Source organism: Pongo pygmaeus, chromosome 16 (genome assembly GCF_028885625.2).
Source record: "Pongo pygmaeus isolate AG05252 chromosome 16, NHGRI_mPonPyg2-v2.0_pri, whole genome shotgun sequence".
Lineage (NCBI taxonomy): Eukaryota > Metazoa > Chordata > Mammalia > Primates > Hominidae > Pongo > Pongo pygmaeus.
Genome location: NC_072389.2, coordinates 21,979,218 through 21,998,497, shown reverse-complemented (window position 1 = coordinate 21,998,497; position 19,280 = coordinate 21,979,218). Strand labels below are relative to the sequence as shown.

At 42.4% G+C, this 19,280-nt stretch overlaps 2 pseudogenes; both read right to left on the bottom strand.

Moving 5' to 3' along the window:
- Positions 1–13,030, bottom strand: part of LOC134738317 (putative HERC2-like protein 3) — a 131,482-nt pseudogene extending 118,452 nt beyond the window's left edge.
- A 2,051-nt stretch (positions 13,031–15,081) lies between these two features.
- LOC134738374 (E3 ubiquitin-protein ligase HERC2-like) lies at positions 15,082–17,839 on the bottom strand (annotated as a pseudogene).
- Positions 17,840–19,280: the final 1,441 nt, after the last annotated feature.

Sequence of the window (19,280 nt, the reverse complement as noted above, 5' to 3'; positions counted from 1 at the left end):
GTGCAGTGGCTCATGCCTGTTATCCCAGCACTTTGGGAGACCAAGGCAGGCAGATCACCTGAGGTCAGAAGTTCCAGACCAGCCCGGCCAACATGGCGAAACCCCATCTCTACCAAAAATACAAAAATTAGCCAGGTGTGGCGGTGTGTGACTGTAATCCCAGCTACTCGGGAGGCTGAGACACGAGGAGCACTTGAACCCAGGAGGCAGAGGTTGCAGTGAGCTGAGATCGTGCCACTGTGCTTCAGCCTGGGCGACAGAGTGAGACTCTGTCTCAAAAAAATAAAATAAAAAATAAAGAGAAAGGGATTTGAATAGACACTTCTCCAAAGAAGATATACAAATGGCCAACAAGCACAAACATGTAAAGAAGCTCAATGTCATTCGTCATTAGTGAAATGCAAATCAAAATCACAATGAGATGCCACTTCACACCCACTAGGATGGCCTTAATCCAAAAAAACAAACAAAAAAAGAAAACCACAAAAAATAGTGTTGGCAGGGAAGTAGAGAAACTGGAACCCTGCAATCCTGCCCACTGGTGGTGGGAATGTAAAAATGATACGGCACTGTGGAAAAGTTTGGTAGTTTCTTAGTAAGTTACACACAGTTGTACCATATGACCCTGTAATTCCAGTCCTAGGTGTATAATCAAAAGAACTAGAAACAAGTGTTCAAACAAGTATTTGTATATAAATGTTCCTAGCAGCACTATTCACAAAAGTCAAAAGGCAAAACCAACCCAAATGTCCATCAACAGATAAATGAATAAACAAAATGTTATATATTCATACAATGAAATCTTTTTCAGCCATAAAAATAAAGTACTGATATATACCAAATGAAATAACCCAGACACAAAGGCCACAAATGGGATGATTCCATTTATATGAAATATCCAGGATATGCAAATCCATAGACAGAGAAAGCAGATTTGTGACTATCAGGGGCTGGAGAGCAGGGTGAGTCAGGACTGATGGCTAAATGGGGTGTATTTATAGTGATGAAAAAGTTCTACAACTAGACAGTGGTGATGACTCTAGAAAATTGTGAATATACTTAATACCGCTGAATTGCGATGTTAAAACGCTACATTTTCTGCTATTTGTGTCTTACCATAATTTACAAAAAGCTTAAAAAAAAAAAAAAAAAGAAATCAAAGCAAAATCTTGACGTTTTCCCAAAGGCTCTCAAGCCGGTGCAGACCTACCAATCAGGCGCAGTGCCGTCTGAGCGAGGGCCAGCGTGCTGGAATTGAGCAGGAGGTCGACGTTGTTTGTGCCGTGCTGCAGGGTGAGCATGCTGAGCATCACCAGGAGGAAGCGGGCTTGCGGGATGGTCCCCAGGCTCGGTCCTGACACGTTCTCATTGGTGATGGTTTGCAGGGGAACCGGCTGGATACCTAATAAGCATTGACACCCACTGACATTTCTTGTGATGGATAGAAGAATAAACGTAACGCAGAAAGCACGGGCTATTACTTTAAACATCTGACTAATAGGCATTGACACCCACTGACATTTCTTGTGCGTGGATACAAGAATAAACGTAACGCAGAAGGCACGGGTGATTACTCTAAACTTCTGACTATTTTTCAGTGGTTTCCACAGAGTGGGCAGCTCTGTCATGCTGCACGATGGGTCTACCCCCTGTATTCTGTGCACAGGTCGTTCCATCTGTCTACAGGACTTAGCATGTTGCTCTCTGAATACACTGGTGCCCTATTCCATTCCTTCCATTTCAAATGTAAAAGTTATGTCTCACTTTTCCTCCACAAAACCAATCCAATCAACTCTCTGTAGATGCTCAAACTATACAGAAAATAAATATTAATATAGGACACAGACACTTTAGGATATGTGGTGATACACATAAAAATGTAAAAATGTAAAAATGTTATACTAGAGTACTTCAACATTGTGTCTCCTGCTAAATTTTAAAGTTTTGTTTAAAATCTGAGAAAGCTGACAGCAGCATAGATTATACAAGTACAAAGTACAAACACAGTCTTCTCAAAAGCAAAAATTGGCATTTGCAAGTTTCCACAACATATAATTAAAGGCAAACTATAAAATAACATTGATGCAACTGTTGACTCACCAAACTCTTTAAATTTGGCACTGGCATCCATCAAAACATTTCGAATGTTCTGAACAGCCCAAGCATACAGCTTGCCAAAGGTGACTTCCAGCAGCATCCGATTAAAAGGTGGGATCAAATCAACATCCTTTAAACAATCAGTAAGAGGTTCCCTTTCAAATAAAGATAAAGAATTTGACTCGGGACACTGCCAGACTTCTAACTGTTACAGAACAACATTTTGTTGCCACAGCTTCCTTAATTAAGAAAAAAATATGCTAACGTTTTACCCTATATCGATCCCCTCAGGAATAAGTCTTTGCCATCCACAAAACATCACGTACTGCACAGATAGAAGTAAGAAATTCTTGCTCACCAGTTTTAAAATTGTATCTATCCCTTCCAGGCGAATCTCTGCTCTCTCCAACTGCAAAATATCAATGCATACAGTTAAGTGTTATGTATATTACCCAATGCAGACATGCATTTCTCATCAAATGTTACCTGTTTTAGTAGACACTTTCTCATTTTTTCCACATCCACCGGTTCCGCCTTAAGGGCAAATTCAGCAATTGTACTGAGGAGTGGAGACTGCGGATAAAGACCCTGCACATTCTGCTTCAACCACTTGTATTTGTGAACACCTGTAACAGTACTCAACAGCAGCTGCCATTTGTCCTAACAAAGGAAAACCATTTTCATCATTTGTCTACCCTATTTAATATTAAACTGTGCTCTAAAAGTTATTCAAGTAAAATATAAATAATGCTCATAGGTTTAAATTGGTTAAAATGTTAAATTTAGTCATTAATACATGGTTTTAAAACTATGCTATAAATATAAGTGAATTTATAATCTCTATACTAATATATGTTGGAACAGGCTAGCTTGGCATACAAAGTTAAGTTATGGTTCATTTTAATGGCCACAGGGCCCAGCACTGTTTCTGGAACAAAGAATATATTTAAGGAACGAATGGTGAATAATTAATGATACAATCTAGTACCAAAAATAAAAGGAAACCCTTCTCCAGCTACAGCTCTGACCAAGACATCATAAGTCAAGTTCATGAAGCATCACTGGGGCCATATTTCTAACAATCGCCCGTCCCTCCCTCTGGATGCTCAGGTACAGAGGTACGAGACTGTGGATTCCTTTGCTATGTGCTATGATTCTATTCAGCCAACCTCAGAATCACAGAAAATACTGCACCTTGGGTGATTTAATTGCAATGGGTCTCTTGTCCACATTTATTGGACTGTGAGGCAAAATGCAAGCTTCTTCTAAATCACTCCATTTCCAATTTTTTCTTCATCATCTATAGATTCTGGCTTCTTAGGAACTGTGTTTTAAAACATCATTCACTATAAAAATCATATACTTAAATATTAATTTTAAATTAAGAAATACTTAGATTTACATGAAGGACAAATATTTCATTCAAATAAACATCTGAACAACATTATAAATTGCAATGCTCAACAACAAGAGTGAAATGATCACCCTGGCAGAACAAAAAGACAAAGTGAGAGTGCGACGAGGGGAGAAGCCCCGAAGCAGGGGAAGCCCGGCAGCCAGCAAGCTCTTCCTCAAGTGCCAGAGAGTGAACATTTGAGTCTTTCAGGCCATGCAGTCTGTTGCAAATACTCAACTCTGCTGCTGCAGCACAAAAAGTAACCACAGATAAAGCAATAGGTGTGGCCGTGCTCCCGTAAAACTCTATTTATGGTGCTACAATTTTAGCTTCATGTAGTTTTCATGTGTCAAAAATAATATACTTCTTTTAATTGTTAAAAAACGATTTCAAACTGGAAAAAAAAAAAAAAGGTCTTAGTCCATGGGCAACACAAAGCAAGCAAGAGGTGGAATTTGGCCCACAGTTCCTGGCTTGTCCGCCCTGGTCCAGTTCAGTGGTTCTGTTAGTGTGTAACTGAATCAATTGAATTCACTGTGATATGTGGAATTTCCTCCCTATATTTTATCTCTTTTAAAATTTTTGGTCTAAATCTCCTCAGCATATAATATAAAAAATAAGCAACATGATAATACACCTGGGCAGTAAAGAGCTAACATAGCAGGCCAGGGTTGCTCAGACCCTGCAAATTCCCAAGGAAGGTCTGTCCCTTCATGATTGGTCCTTCTTCTAGGAGCTGAGCTCTGAGCCCTTGGAACACCCTGCCTGATAAGTTTTTTGGTATACCTGACACCCAGGACCTTGTGGCAGTGGTCTGGCCAGGTAGTTTATGCTAATGATGTGACTTGCGAGGGACCACTTGTTTTTGCACTGGGGCACTGGAGTCTGAGTAATTGAGGTCAGTCACATGGGCACTGCCTGCATATGTGACTGGCCCCCAACAAAAACTCTAGACTCGAGGCTCAGGTGCGCTGGCCCGGTTAACATTTCTTCACACATGATGTGACACACTTGCTGGGAGAGCTAAGCACATGCACGTGACGCCACTGGGGAGAGACACTAAAGCTTGTGCCTAGTTTCCTCTGGACTTCCCTCCATGCACCCTTCCCTTTGCTAATTTTAATCTGTATCCTTTTTGCGGTAAAAAAACACAGCTGTGAGTATAACAGCTCTTCTGAGTCCTTTTAGTGAATCATCAAGCCTGAGAGAAGGCTCGGGGATCCCTGACACAGCAACAGGAATATTAATCACTTAATCTTTTCAAGTTACTTAATTTCCAAAAAAAAGAAAACCAGCTTGAAACAGCACACAATAAATCTATAAACCCACAAGAAACTCTAAAAGTGACAGTGTGGGCTCAGCACCCACGGATATGAGATGGCAAATGGTGGAGTCTCTCTCCCTCATGCTGAGGCAGCCTGTCTCCTGGGCCCGGGCTGAGTTCCTGCGTGCCTGGGTTAAAGGAATCGCAGAAGTGTGACTGCTGTTACTTCCTGATCCAGAGCACCCCTCGGATCCAGACAGGCTGTTATGGTGTAGGGTTTGTTCAGGAACAATCAAATTAGGATGGCTTCTAGAACACTTTAGTCTTTCATAAGCTTATTGTTCAAAACACCCATCAGAAACTCAGTAATTAATACTGTTCAATAAGCAGGTTTGTGAGTAAATCAGTATAAGTCATAATATGATCAGAGGCCAGGCGCGGTGGCTCACGCCTGTAATCCCAGCACTTTGGGAGGCCAAGGCAGGAAGATCACGAGGTCAGGAGATCAAGACCATCTTGGCCAACATGGTGAAATCCCGTTTCTACTAAAATACAAAAATTAGCCAGGCGTGGTGGCGCGTGCCTGTAATCCCAGCTACTTGGAAGGCTGAGGCAGGGGAATCCTTTGAACCTGGGAGGTGGAGGTTGCAGTGAGCTGAGATCACACCACTGCACTCCAGCCTGGCGACAGAGCAAGACTCCGTCTCAAAGAAATAAAAAAAGGATATAATCAGAAATTTCTGTAGTTTATTTATAATCACAAGTGACTAAATTCTAAACTATTTTATAATTTCTAAGCATTTTTATTCAAATTTGGATTTAATGCAAAAAGACTTTTCTGTACCCTTACACAGCTACTTCCAGGAAAATGTCAGTAACTCTTTTAGCTTCCCTTTATAATTCTCCATATATCAGAATACTCAATATTTCCAAACAAAAAACATTTCTTTAGAAGAACGGCAATAAGTTTAAATGTTCCCATTATATCTCATTACCAGGATAACTAATAAAATAAAAATACTTCCTTGTTCCCATCAATTTAGCAAAGATTATTTACATTTTCAACATCAATTTACTAGTAATCAAATCATACCACACTCAATTCCTAATCTGCCTCATTGTCTGATTGCTTGGAAAAATAAGCGAGATTTCTGTATTTAATCATAACTATACATAAAAATGATGGCAGCAGGTAGAAATGTCACATGGAATCAACAGTAGAGAAACTTCACTCTGAAATCACAGGTCCAGTGAGGCAGGGTGAAGCACATGCTTTAATAGTATCTTCTGTCCTTTTACATTCTCACCTCTCTTTTTCCTTCATTCTTGAATTATCTTCTGAGCTATCCTCCTCCAACGGGGCAAAGAACTTAACGATTTAAACTTAGACATTATAGAGAGGTCATTATAAACAGCAGGTCTCAATTCATTAAAGAGGAATCTCAAACGTTCGATGACAGGAGCACAGACCTCCTTGTAAGAACGGCCCTGTTCTTGATGAGTCTGCAAAGTTAACCAGGAAAAGACAACTTTAACAACAAATATTTCAGCAACTGTCTGCAAAGCACAGAATAAAAAGAATTAAAATCTATCACCTTAATGAGCGAACATTTTGCTTGGTAGACAACTCTACAAACATCCACCACTGACTTAGGCAACGTTCTGTGCTTTACTTGCTCAATACCAAGTGCACCTGCATGAACTAAAGATAATGCCACATGACCTGTAAAAAGACATTTAAAAGAAGGGCAGGGAAGGAATGAATATGTACTGCAGGTTAGTCGAGGGATCTGCAGTGTAGCTAAAGTACACAGATATTGAGCTCCTTACCTAAATCTTCATGTTTCGAGAGGCAACATAACAGCAAGCGACTGACCTCTTCCACGGGATGCTCGGGGGGAAACATGATCGGTGTGGTCAAATGGCACTGCCTACAGTACCTTTCTATTTGACACAAAAAGTCCTGCAACAGAAACAGCTGGAGGTAACCTCAGAGCCACCCAGTGAGTCTTCACAAATCTTAAACATGCCACAGCTTCTGATGCACTTGCAGTCAGTAATGCTTCTGAAGCCTCGCTAGCATGTTAACACAATCAGGTTCTCACCTCAAAACCCTCCAGATAATACATGAAACAAAGTCTGTGCTGTGTTAACCAAAGAGCACATAAGTATTCCTATGTCAAAGTCCTCAGATAAACAGAGCACTGAGGTGGCAGTGGGGGCAGGCCTAGCTCACCTTCACGTTGTGATCCTGAATGTTATTGTCTGCAATGGCTTGCAGAAATGCCTGGGAATGGTCCCCCAGAGCCCATCTGTGGGAGTAGAGTCGAGATTTGCTGGCAGGTGTGCCCCTGGGGAGCTGCAGTGGTCCTTATCTTTCTCCTCTTTGTAGCTGTAGTGGATCTGGCTGGTGTGCGGCTTCCAGAGAAGATGGATGACTGAAGCCATTCTAGAAAATGCACATGCAGACATGAAAGAGAAACTCAAGTGCACAACTCAAAATAAATACTATTAAAAAAAAAAGATGCTCAACTGAACACTCAATTTAGAAGGTGAAATTCAGCATCATTCATATGAAAGAGCTCCACCTAAGATGTTTAAACAGGTTGACTTATAATTCCTCTATCTACGTGAACACACTTTCTGGTGATTCCACGCGCCTCAGGCATGGCATCAGAACTCAGGATCGTAGTTCCAGTCCAGCATTCACTGGATACCTGTGCTCTGCCTGCAGCTGCCTGGTTCCACAGATACCGTGTGAAGACTGAGGTGCACATTCTAACAAGGAAGGCAGCAAAGGGCACCACTGACACAATTAATCACAGGATTTCAAGTCCAAAACTATGTGCAATGGATGACTATGGGGGTACCAGGGAGACTGGAAGACAGACCACCGCTATTCTGAGGGTCAGTAAGGGACTTGTGGAAGCAACAACTGAGCTAAGATGAGAAATAAGACCCAGACGCTGAGTATCCAGGCAGGGAACAGCACATCTGAAGGATTTCTACAAAGAATTACATCCTCAGGGTAAGCTACGTATTCCTAGAGCACTTATAAAGGAACGAAAAGGAGAAAATATTTAACAAACACACAATCTTTAATGAAGGATAGATCCCTGGAGATGGGAGGGCCGACGGACTGGAAAGGAGACCTGTGCGTGGTGCCAGGCACGGGATCGGCCAGTGCGAATGTTAATTACAACTGCTTATGGTCACTTGAGGGAGTGGCACATACACACAAAATTAGTATGTGCACCACTACAGATCTCTATTAAGGATCTGTGTTATCAAATACTGCTCCAAATCCAAGCAATCAAAGCGGGCATGCACTTAGTGTTCTTTTACTGGACATTTAGATTTTAGAGCACTCAGGAGCATTCCCCAACCCACCACATTCATTCTCCTGAAACACTAATCCAATGCCGACTCTCTCTGGCCCTCTCTCTTTAAGCACAGGACCGCCCCTCCTTACTGCTCCAAGATAAGCCTCTGATCCTCCCGTGGATCGGACCCACCTGCCAGGGCCCATGGCACCCTCTGCCCTGGAGCTCGCCAGCCCTGCCCTCCTTGCCAATGTAAACAAAGCCCATCTTCTGGCAAGCAATGAGCCTTGAGGAGGACGGAGGGAAGCAGACCCCTCACAGGACACCACAGGCAGCCCAGCACTGCACAAAGGTCCACCCATCAGGGGGCTGTGTGGACACCAAGATCCTCCTTCCCCGCAAGCCTCTGCCACACCCACTCTCGCAAGCAGCAGGAAAGCCCTGCTCCTCTCAGCAGTGCCCTTGACACTCCTGCGTTTTCTGCCCAGAATGCTCCCTCACACAATTTCAGGACTGCTGCCAATGTGAAGCCTTTCTTCTCCCAGAACCACATATGAACCTCTCCATTTCACCATTCACCACCTTGTAACGTGACCTGCTTAGAATGCTGGCTCATCAACAAGCAGCAGCTGAAGGCAGAGGCATGTCCTATCCATCACTGCATCCTGAACACCTCCCATGGTAACAGCACCAGAAAGCAGAGGCGTGTCGTATCCATCACTGCATCCTGAACACCTCCCATGGTAACGGCACTAGAAAGCAGAGGCATGTCCTATCCATCACTGCATCCTGAACACCTCGCACGGTAACGGCACCAGAAAGCAGAGGCGTGTCCTATCCATCACTGCATCCTGAACACCTCATATGGTAACGGCACTAGGCAACTGCTCAACAGAAGCTGCTCAATGGACAGACAGACAGACAGACAGATGGGAAATGCACAACTACATGAAGGAAAATGTAAACCCATCTTAGGAGACAGGAAGAAGCTTATTATTTTAGGTGGTTACAAAGGCTGCCATCCTGAACTATAACTGACTTGAGCCTGGTCTGGTAAAAACACAGTCCTCAAGTAGAATGCTGTTCCCTGAGAGGACAGCTGATCCACATTCTGTGCAATTTCTGGGCATTCAGGCAGAAAAAAGCCATGCTGAGCCCATCAGGCAGAGGCTGCAATACGTGAGAACACCACAGGGTAGACATTCCTGCACACTTTTTAGCTTCCTCTGCAGCAACAGACCATGAGGGCAAATAACAGCCACTCACAGCTGTTTCTACCTGATTCAGTCTCACTATCCTTCTTATTATTTTTTTTTAACGTCATCAGCTGTGTTGAATACTCCTCTCCTTTTTTTTTTTGAGACGGAGTCTCACTCTTGTCACCCAGGCTGGAGTGCAGTGGTGCGATCTCAGCTCACTGAAACCTCTGTCTCCTGGGTTTAAGCAATTCTCCTACCTCAGCCTCCTGAGTAACTGGGATTACAGGCACCTGTCACCACGCCCAGCTAATTTTTGCATTTTTAGTAGACATGGGGTTTCACCACATTGGCCAGGCTGGTCTCGAACTCCTGACCTCAGGTGATCCACCCGCCTCAGCCTCCCAAAGTGCTGGGATTACAGGCATGAGCCACCGCCTGGCCATCTCCTACTTTTTTAAAGAGAGAGTCTTGTTTTGTCACCCAGGCTGGAGTGCAGTGGTATGATCATGACTCACTGCAACCTCAACCTCCCAGGCTCAAGCGATCCTCCTACCTCAGCCTCCTGAGTATCTGGGACTCCAAGTATGTGCCACCATGCCTGGATAATTTTTGTGTATATTGTAGAGATGGGGTTTTGCCATGTTGCCCAGGCTAGTCTCAAACTCTTGACCTCAAGCAATCCACATGCCTCAACCTCCCAAAGTGCTGGGATTACAGGCATGAACCACTGTGCCTGGCCCTCTCCCACTCTTAATGGCACTTACAGTTCAAAAAAAATAATCTGCTAATCAGCAAAAAGCAAAGATTTTCTTACTGGCACATTCAATCTCGACAGGAGACAGCGGTGTGCTCATTGCTAAATAGGAAGCATGTAATCCGAGAAGCAGGCCCAGATTCCTCTCTGTGTCTATCAGAGGTGAAGAGAGACTTCCCAGATCTGGTATGGTGACAACTTCTTGGTCAGGCTGGAAAAATAAATTTCATCATCAATCTGAGGAAACAGAATTAATTAAAAACATAAAACCAAAAGGATAGCTCTGTCCTGCAACTGTACCGCCATGTGAGCCCAGGGATGCTCTGGGCGTTCTGCCTCCCCATAGTGTAATGAGTTGATGCTGCTGTGCCCAAGTAACAGCGGATACCACATAAACCCACATGCCCAATAAAGCAGGCAGCAACCGCATAGCCCTACTGTAGAAAAACTAAAGCACAGATACGTGATTTGGCTAGAATATTCCTTAGGAATCAGTTTCCAAAGTGACTGTACACCATGCTTCAGAAAGTATAATGAATTGTTACATGAATAAATAACCCACTGGGCAACAAAACTATGACAAGTATTCGATGACAAGTATTAGTGGACTGTGACCACACATGTAGAGGAAATGAAATTTATTCTGACAAAAATCAAACTCTGAAAAAAGCAAGAGTTCAACTTTTCCAGTCACAGAAGATATTTACAGCAAAGTTAATTCTCCCCTTCATAAAATGCTTTAAGCCCTGCCCTAATGGCATTTAATACATTTTATTACTTGCAGATACCTGGAAAGCTAATCCCAATATATAAATTCTATGTGTTTGTGAATACATAGTAAGGACAAATTTCTATTGTAAAGAATTACACTTCCACATAGTTCTTCCCAAAAAATACACACCTCAAGATAATAAGCCATTCCAAATTTCTACATAAGACCAAAGTGTAACCTCTTTTCTTGTGGAAAACTGTCTATATTTCTCACAAATTGAACATTTAAAAAACAATCTTTCAAGACCAGTACATCACAGATCTTAACACGAATAAATGTAAATTCATTTATGACAAAACTTCTAAAGGATTTTTATATTTATCCCTAATGCCCCCCAAAAGACCCAGATATCAGTACTTCTAGATCCAAATATTCCTATCACAAACACACAGAGGGTATCCCCTGCTATCCTCTGCATCATTCAAGGCATACAGCCTCACCTCCAAATATTGGCCAACACAAAATGCGTGCACGGATTCCTGGGTGTCTTCAAACTGCAAAGCAGCTTCCAAAGCTACCACTGGGTCTTCCCCTGCAAACTGAGCTGAAACAAAAGGAGAAAAAGCAACATGAGTTCAATTCAGCTTGCCTGGAGAGCTGTAGGAGAAATAGTGAGTAGGAAATAAGTTAGGCGCTTAACTCAAAAGTGAGGGTTACCAGAGTATAATGACCTCCCACTGTCTCCCAGGGTTGCCTGGGCCGACTCAGAACTTGAAATGAGTTCCAAGTATTAAAACAAAAATGCATAATGAAAGCAAATTCTTCAAATGTGCTCAATTTGTTGATAAGACAGACACCAAAGCCACAGATACATTAAATTATGCGGGGGCTGGCACAAAACTAAAGAAATCATTTATAAGCCAAATACTCTGCTTAGAATGATACAGGCTATAACTTTTAACCAGGAAATAAGAAGTGTAATCTTACCAAGAATACTATTTCCTGTTAACGACTGTGTCTGGAAGTCCTTTATATCATATACTTTCCCGTCAATCACAGTCCAGAAGCCTCCATCTTTATTATGGTTCTTCAAATCAGCTTTGCGTATAAGTGTCACTTCCTCATTATTTCTACAGTTCTGACCTGTAAAAAATGACTCTGTATATACAGAAACCAGAATCAGTCCATCGATCAATCAACAGGTAAAATGAAAAGAACAAACTGTGTGAAAGAACTACAAGCAGAAATAAACAAATCCACAATCACAATGGGAGAAATACATATCTAGCTCTGAAACTAATACCACACATACAAATTCTATTAAATATAGAATGCTTTAAAAAAAAATCTAGACAGCATGAATATCAAATCTGGCCATGCCAGGCCACAGAGCAAATCTCAACAGATTTCAAAGAAATAAAGTTACAGAGCATGTGTGCTGACTACAATGCAGTTAAATTAGAAATAGGTTTTCAAAAATTCATTCAAAATAAAATAAAAATGACTCTGTATATACAGAAAATAAAAATATTCATTCACATATTTGAAAATTACAAAATACACTTATAAGTAACCCAAAATTCTAAGAAAAAATGACTATGAAAATTAGAAAATGTGTTCAATTAATAATCAAAATACTGCAGATCAAAATTGGTGACATACAACTAAATGCATGCTTGAGGGCATTTACGCCTTTAAATGTGTGTATTAGAGGGAAAAAGCTAAAAAAGAAAAGAAACACCAAATCAATAAAAGTCTATTATTTCATAAAAATACTCAAAAAAAGAAAACCTGAGTGGTGGTCACCTATGCAAGTGCTAGGATACCAACTCAATATTACCAAAAATAGTTAAAGGGAGGTGGCAGTTCAAGAAGTCAAGCTTAGACTATGTCCTTCCTGTACACATTGTACCTCCTGCTAACCAGACAGCAGAGGGCAAGGTTGGTGGGGATTTTATAGAGGACACGCAGCACATGAATTCCCTGGTCTAGTTCACAGAACTAAAGCGGGAGCCACCGAGCACTACAGGCCTCCTGAGCCAACAGAAAGCAGGCAGCATGACTCCAGACATAACACCACCCCAACGAGACTGAATCCAAATCCAACCAAACCTCTAGATCTAACCAGCAGATTAATGGAACTAACAGAAGAACATGTTGGTCTAGAATAAGAGAAAGCAATCAACCAAACTCAGAAAATGTGAAGTTCTCCAAAATAACCAACCTGCTTTTTTGAAAAAGAAAACGGTATGATCAGAGACAGGGAGAGGAGGGCCTGGAGCCATGCTGTTTGGAGAAAGAGACTAGAAGCATATGTCAAGCAATGCCAACACAGAGAACGTGCTCAGGTCGTAATTCAAAATTACCACCTAAAAAAGGCATTTTTGAGATAGTCCAGGAAAATGTAACATGGGCCGCATGTTAGGTTAAGGAATCACTGTTAATCTTACAGACAGGATAATGATATTGTAGAGTTTTTTTTTAAATCCTTAAGAGGTAAAATGCCTTAAAATGTTTTAAAGACAGAGTTATGCTTTAAAATAATCCAATCAGCCAGGCACGGTGGCTCATGCCTGTAATCTCAGCACTTTGGGAGGCCGAGGCGGGCAGATCACGAAGTCAGGAGATCGAGACCATCCTGGCTAACACAGTGAAACCCCATCTCATACGACGCCGTATTACCGCATTTAACAGGTATAATGAAGCAACTTGAACAGGCTATTTTTCCATTTCCATTGCATTTCAACAGAGCCCATTAAAAAGTAGTATAAATGGCCCTTAAATACTAATATATTTTAAAATGCTCAAACTATATCGGGGTCACCACTTTGTGCTTTGGCAGGCAAAATCCCAAAAGCCCACACACAAGGCTGGGAGGCCAGCAGCCCTATTGGTGGTGAGAGAAATCAAGATGTACAGGAGCAATCTGGTGACAACCAGCCCACACTAGATGCATCCCCACCTGTGCATGTGCACAGGCACACATGCGTGCACACATGGAGGACATGTGTTCCAGGTCAGGCCTTGCAGAACTATTTTTGTTGTTGTTGTTGTTGTTTGAGATGGAGTTTCACTTTTGTTGCCCAGCCTGGAATGCAGTGGTGTGATCTCGGCTCACTGCAACCTCTGCCTCCCAGGTTCAAGGGATTCTCCTGCCTCAGCCTCCCGAGTAGCTGGGATTATAGGCATGCACCACCATGCCCCGCTAACTGTTGTATTTTTCAGTAGAGATGGGGTTTCTCCAAGTTGGCCAGGCTGATCTCCAACTCCCAACCTCAGGTGATCCACCCACCTTGGCCTCCCAAAGTGCTGGGATTACAGGCGTGAGCCACCACACCCGACCCTCAGCACTATTTGTATAGCAACATTGTGGCAATAAGCCCAAGTGTCCACCAATAAGAGACTCACTAAAGAAAGATACATAAAAGACACATCCACACACTGAAGACTAAGCTGCTTTATGAAAACAAAGAGCGACACTCTGATAAAGTACTCCAGTATATATGGTTAGTTAAAAAAAACAAGCAGCACAAGTAATGCAACATGCTACCACTAGCGTACTCATTCCAGAGAACAAGGAGGTTACCGAGGAGACTGAAAAGTCAGAGGCAGCAGGTGGGAAATGGGTGGAAGGGGTGGGTGGGGAAGCAACAGTGTGTCTCTGCCTAGGTTTGATTTTTGAACCATGTGACTGTATTCCTTTTTTTTTTAATGACTGTAAAACAAAATAAATGCTCTTCATACTAGAAATAAAATGTTAGCAAAATCTGCATTCAAAACTAGGATTACTGTTCTACACTGACAAAGTTCACTACCATTAGCAAAGGCAGTTTTCTCATTGACATAATGAGATACAACAGTGTGCATGGGGTCCTCAGCGGGCCTGCACCCTACAGGTGCTCCACACATGCAAATCACTACTATTACCATTACTATTACACAACAGATATAATATATAATTATACTGTCACTACTATAACCAGCATTACATACTAAGACAGCCCACGTTCAGAGTATAAAGAAGGCTGTGGAACCCCCTGCAGAAGGTGGGAGGGCCTGGGGCTGTGCATAAAGGGGAGCTCTCTGGGGCTGTGCCAACTGAACCTGGAACCTGGGCCCCCAGGTTGGGTCCCCAGGCCTGTGTGCCTCAGCTTGCTCATCATTCACTCTCAACACGGATAACACCTTCAACTGCAAACACATTTAAAAACCACAGGCCAGCTCCCGCTACCAATACCAGAAAAAGCAAGTCTCCACACAGGCCCAGGATGAGAGCCTACAAGTGGTACTAGCTACAAAACACATGGAGAACACGGTTCTTGCACACACACCTTATGAGATGTTGGAGAGCTACATGGCGGAGGCATCTACAGGGTGTAGCCAGATGGTCTAAATGGGCCAAGACAACAACTGCCATTTCTTGCAGATCAATGGCAAGCTCGTTGTCTTGTGGAAGGGTGAGGTACCTCAGGAAACTCTCACTGGGGCTCAGAGGGCCAGACAAAAGCTAGAAGGGAAAAGTAAACAAACATTCAGAAATGGTGGGAAAAATTAAAGTAACACAGTTAGCCTTTACCCACTCTTTATATTTTGGTATTGACTCATTTGACCCATCAAATGAAATGCTGATGATACAGTTATACTATACAGCTATGTATTTGTGCAGCACATAAACTGTGTAAATGTCTAAATTTGCGGTATACATGTACACAACATTGACTGTGCATGTATACATTTATGATACCACAGGTAAGTTGAATCCACACAGATTACTAACATGAGCAAACCACCCTACAGGCCTAGGACCCCCGGAGAAAGGCAGAAGCACCTCTGTGGGAACCCAGCACAGCATCTCAAGCTGGCCTTGAAATCTAAAACCAAAACCTTTATTTTAATCTAAACGTTGCCCACTCTGGAGAACACCTACTTTCATTTGCAAATTAAATCATAGTTCTAATTCTTCTAAAGGCAGAAGAGCCCTATTATCATTAGGTTAAAGACTACCAAATAATAGAAAAATTAAAACAAGGCATGATATTGAAATGCCTAAGACTTTCCCAAAAAGACACAAAATCCAACTTGTACTTGACCTGTAAAGACCAGCAGTCCTGGAGGTTTACGCCCAGGGCCCCACACGCCTGCTCCTCCCCCAGCTCGGCGTCCACACCTGTTAAGGGGGGAGCTGGTACTAAACAGAGTGACAGCTCAGGTGACACACCCTGCACAGAGCCCAGTACATAGGAAGGGCCAACAAAGCAAGTCACTATTTTCATTGTTCTTTTCTGGTATTGTTTTAAAAGTGCGTGTTTCAAGCTTGGTTCTGTGCTGACAAGGGAGTCGGTGCTCACTGATCTGAGTCTTCTCCACAAACAAGTGGCTTCCCAACCTGTCTTATCTGACTCGCTGCTGTTACCACCACACACACACACACGCCAGAGAAAAACACTGCCGTGGACACGCACGCTGGTCTTGCTTTAAAAATAACTAGACTCGAGTGCCACCTAAACACAAAGTTCCATCATGACACTCACATGCTTGTTGCCCTCGGAGTGGGGTGTATCCTTCCTGCAAATGATGCTCTGGAACCTTTGCAGAAGGGCAAAAGCAGGGCGCTGGTGCCCTGGGCGGAACGCTCATTGTCAGTCTCCTGTGCTCCGCTGTCCCACAGCTGAAGCAACAACAGGATGGCAGACAACATTTGGCTAAAGGAGAAAACATATTTATTCTTAGTAAAAACAGGTTAACTTTTTTTTTTCATGGTTGATCAAAAATAAAAGCAAACAGCTAGATAGAAGTGAAGCAATACTTGGGATATGAAAGGAAATGAAAGTAAAGCCATGGTAATTAAATCACTGAATTGACACCAAGATTTTAGCACAAGTCATTGCCTTCTGCTGATAGGAAAGACCAGTTAAGAAGCTCAAAGAGCACGTTTACATGGAAGTTCTAGGATCTTAAACTCGGAATAAAAATAATTAAATGAGGAAAACTGAAAGAAAAAAAAAAGAACAGTTCCCAGGCTAGAAAACTGAGCATAAAAAAGGAAGTGAAAAAAAGGTAAAGAGAGAGCGAGCTCTGGGACATGGTTCTCTGGTTACAGAGCACCACATCTGCTGCGGTCACACACGATTCAGTGAAATGCACACAATGCAACAGGTATTTGGACACAGAGGTGCTTCCCCGAAGCATTCCCAGTCTGCGGCAGCCCTCACCTCAACGTGCCTCTCTGCACAGCCAGCTCCAGCAGGATGGCCAGGGCCAAGTTCTGGTCCTGCAGGGGGATGCTTCCTGGCCCTTTGGTGGCTGGCATTCCATGAACATCCCTGAAATGAAAACAGTGGATGCAGGAACAAAGCGACCTCTAGAAAGACAGCATGCTTACAATCACACTAACACATTTACTACATGCTCCCTCCCAAGGAAGGATATATTTTTAATATTTAGAATCAAGTTTCTGAGACTTGCTACTCAAATTTTTCAGAGATTTTTAAAGTATACAATTAACTCACAGAAATGTATTTATTCATTCAGATGCTATTACAGTAGACGACATACTCCAAGTGTGTGAAGCATAAAATAATTTATCTCATTATCCAAAACATGAGTAGGAGAATATCTAGCTATCTTTTCCAGTTTCAATGACGTGTAAGACTATGCCAGTATCTACCTCCTCCTACAGAATTAGAGAACCAATTTCTAAAACCACCTGAGGATCTGGAGGCAAAATGTCTACACTAATTTCTATCTCTGATCAAAGATTACCTGGTTGCTTACTCCACACCCAGCTCTCCAGGATTGACTTGGCCCTATATACAGGTGCAGGAGTTTCATCTTTTTTCTCTTTGTCATCCAGATCTTCTTTCTTTGTTCCACTTGATTCGACACTATCATCTGCAGAATTAAAATTTTTTTCATCTGTAATCGCTTTTCAGAATGTCATACCATTAGTCAGTCTCTGCAAATGTCCCTCCCCGAAGTTACAACATCATTAACTGTATGTTTGACAACTTAAAAATAAAATACATCAATCATACCTCTAACAGATCCAGTATAATTTTCATAAACAAACCAATAAATCGGCCGGGAGTGGCGGCTTACGCCTGTAATCCCAGCACTCTAAGAGGCCGAGGTGGGTGGATCATGAGGTCAGAAGATGGACACCATCTTGGCTAACACGGTGAAACCCCGTCCCTACTAAAAATACAAAAAATTGGCCAGGTATGATGGTGGATACCTATAGTTCCAGCTACTCGGGAGGCTGAGGCAGGACAATGGCATGAACCTGGGAGGCAGAGCTTGCAGTGAGCCGAGATGGCACCACTGCACTCCAGCCTGGGCAAAAGAGCAAGACTCCATCTGAAAAAAAAAAAAAAAAAAGAAACCAATATATCAAATTATTTAAAGCCTGTCTTCCAAAATCATATTTCATTAACTTCCTAGTAGATTTCACAACTGAGAAACTTAGTCTTTGATATTTACCTACTTCAATTTCACACCAATTGCTTTTATCCAGTGAGTCCCAGTGCTTGTGTATCCATGGGAAAAGGGAGGGTGTAGAAAAGGAGTACGATTCAAAAATCTTTTAACTCTTTACAAGGCCCTACTCCACTGCCAACTGGGAAGCACTGCTATGCACTGTCACTGTCACTGATAGCATCATTCAAGAGCACTGGGACACAAAGGAAAAGCTGAGAAAAATGACTTTAGGCCACTGACAATGTAAAGTTTCAGTCAAAAACAACTGTCATAAAACTCCTTACATAGTAAGCAAAGAGAAGAGAGAACTAACCTTACCCTTGAAGTCTAAACACCTTCCATCACAGAAGGCTGTGACTAAATGTCTAAACAACATAATTAGAAAAATGTATCTCAATCGGTGAAAGACAATGTCCCATCCAGATTACAAATAATGACTATCTAAAAATCTCGAAGGAAACAGTTCCTCTGTTTACAACACTTCTGACACCAAATGTATGGACTTTTGCACCAAGCAATTCTCCAGTTCTCTGTGACACCCAGCTGTGTGTCCCACAGTGCAATTCAATTCTGAAACTAACTACCTAGAATTAGGACAGACACCGCAGGTTAATAACAGGAGAGAAAAGGTACAATGCTGAAAACAATATCTAAAGAACTAATGGCTGAAAACTTCCTAAGTTCAGCGAATGACACAAACCTAGGCAGATTGAAGAATCTGTGCAAAGCCCAGACAAGATAAATCCAAAGGAAGCCATGACGAGGCACATCATAATCAACCGCTAAACTCTAAGGACAAAACCGTTTCAAAAGTGCCACAGAAAGTAGATATAGAAGAATGTCTTGTGTGGCCTGAAATTAAGGCTAAATATTACGTGCTGCCTTGACGTCGGTAAAATCAAGAAAGCCTCAAATGGCCTAACCACAAGGTCTCCCCCGAGCTCTGCTCCCACGGATAAGATCCCAAAGCCAAACAACTCTCCTTATCGCAGAGACCCGACCCCAGCCTGCTCATCCCTGCCGGCCCAGAGTTATTCAAACAAGCCAATCACATCTTCC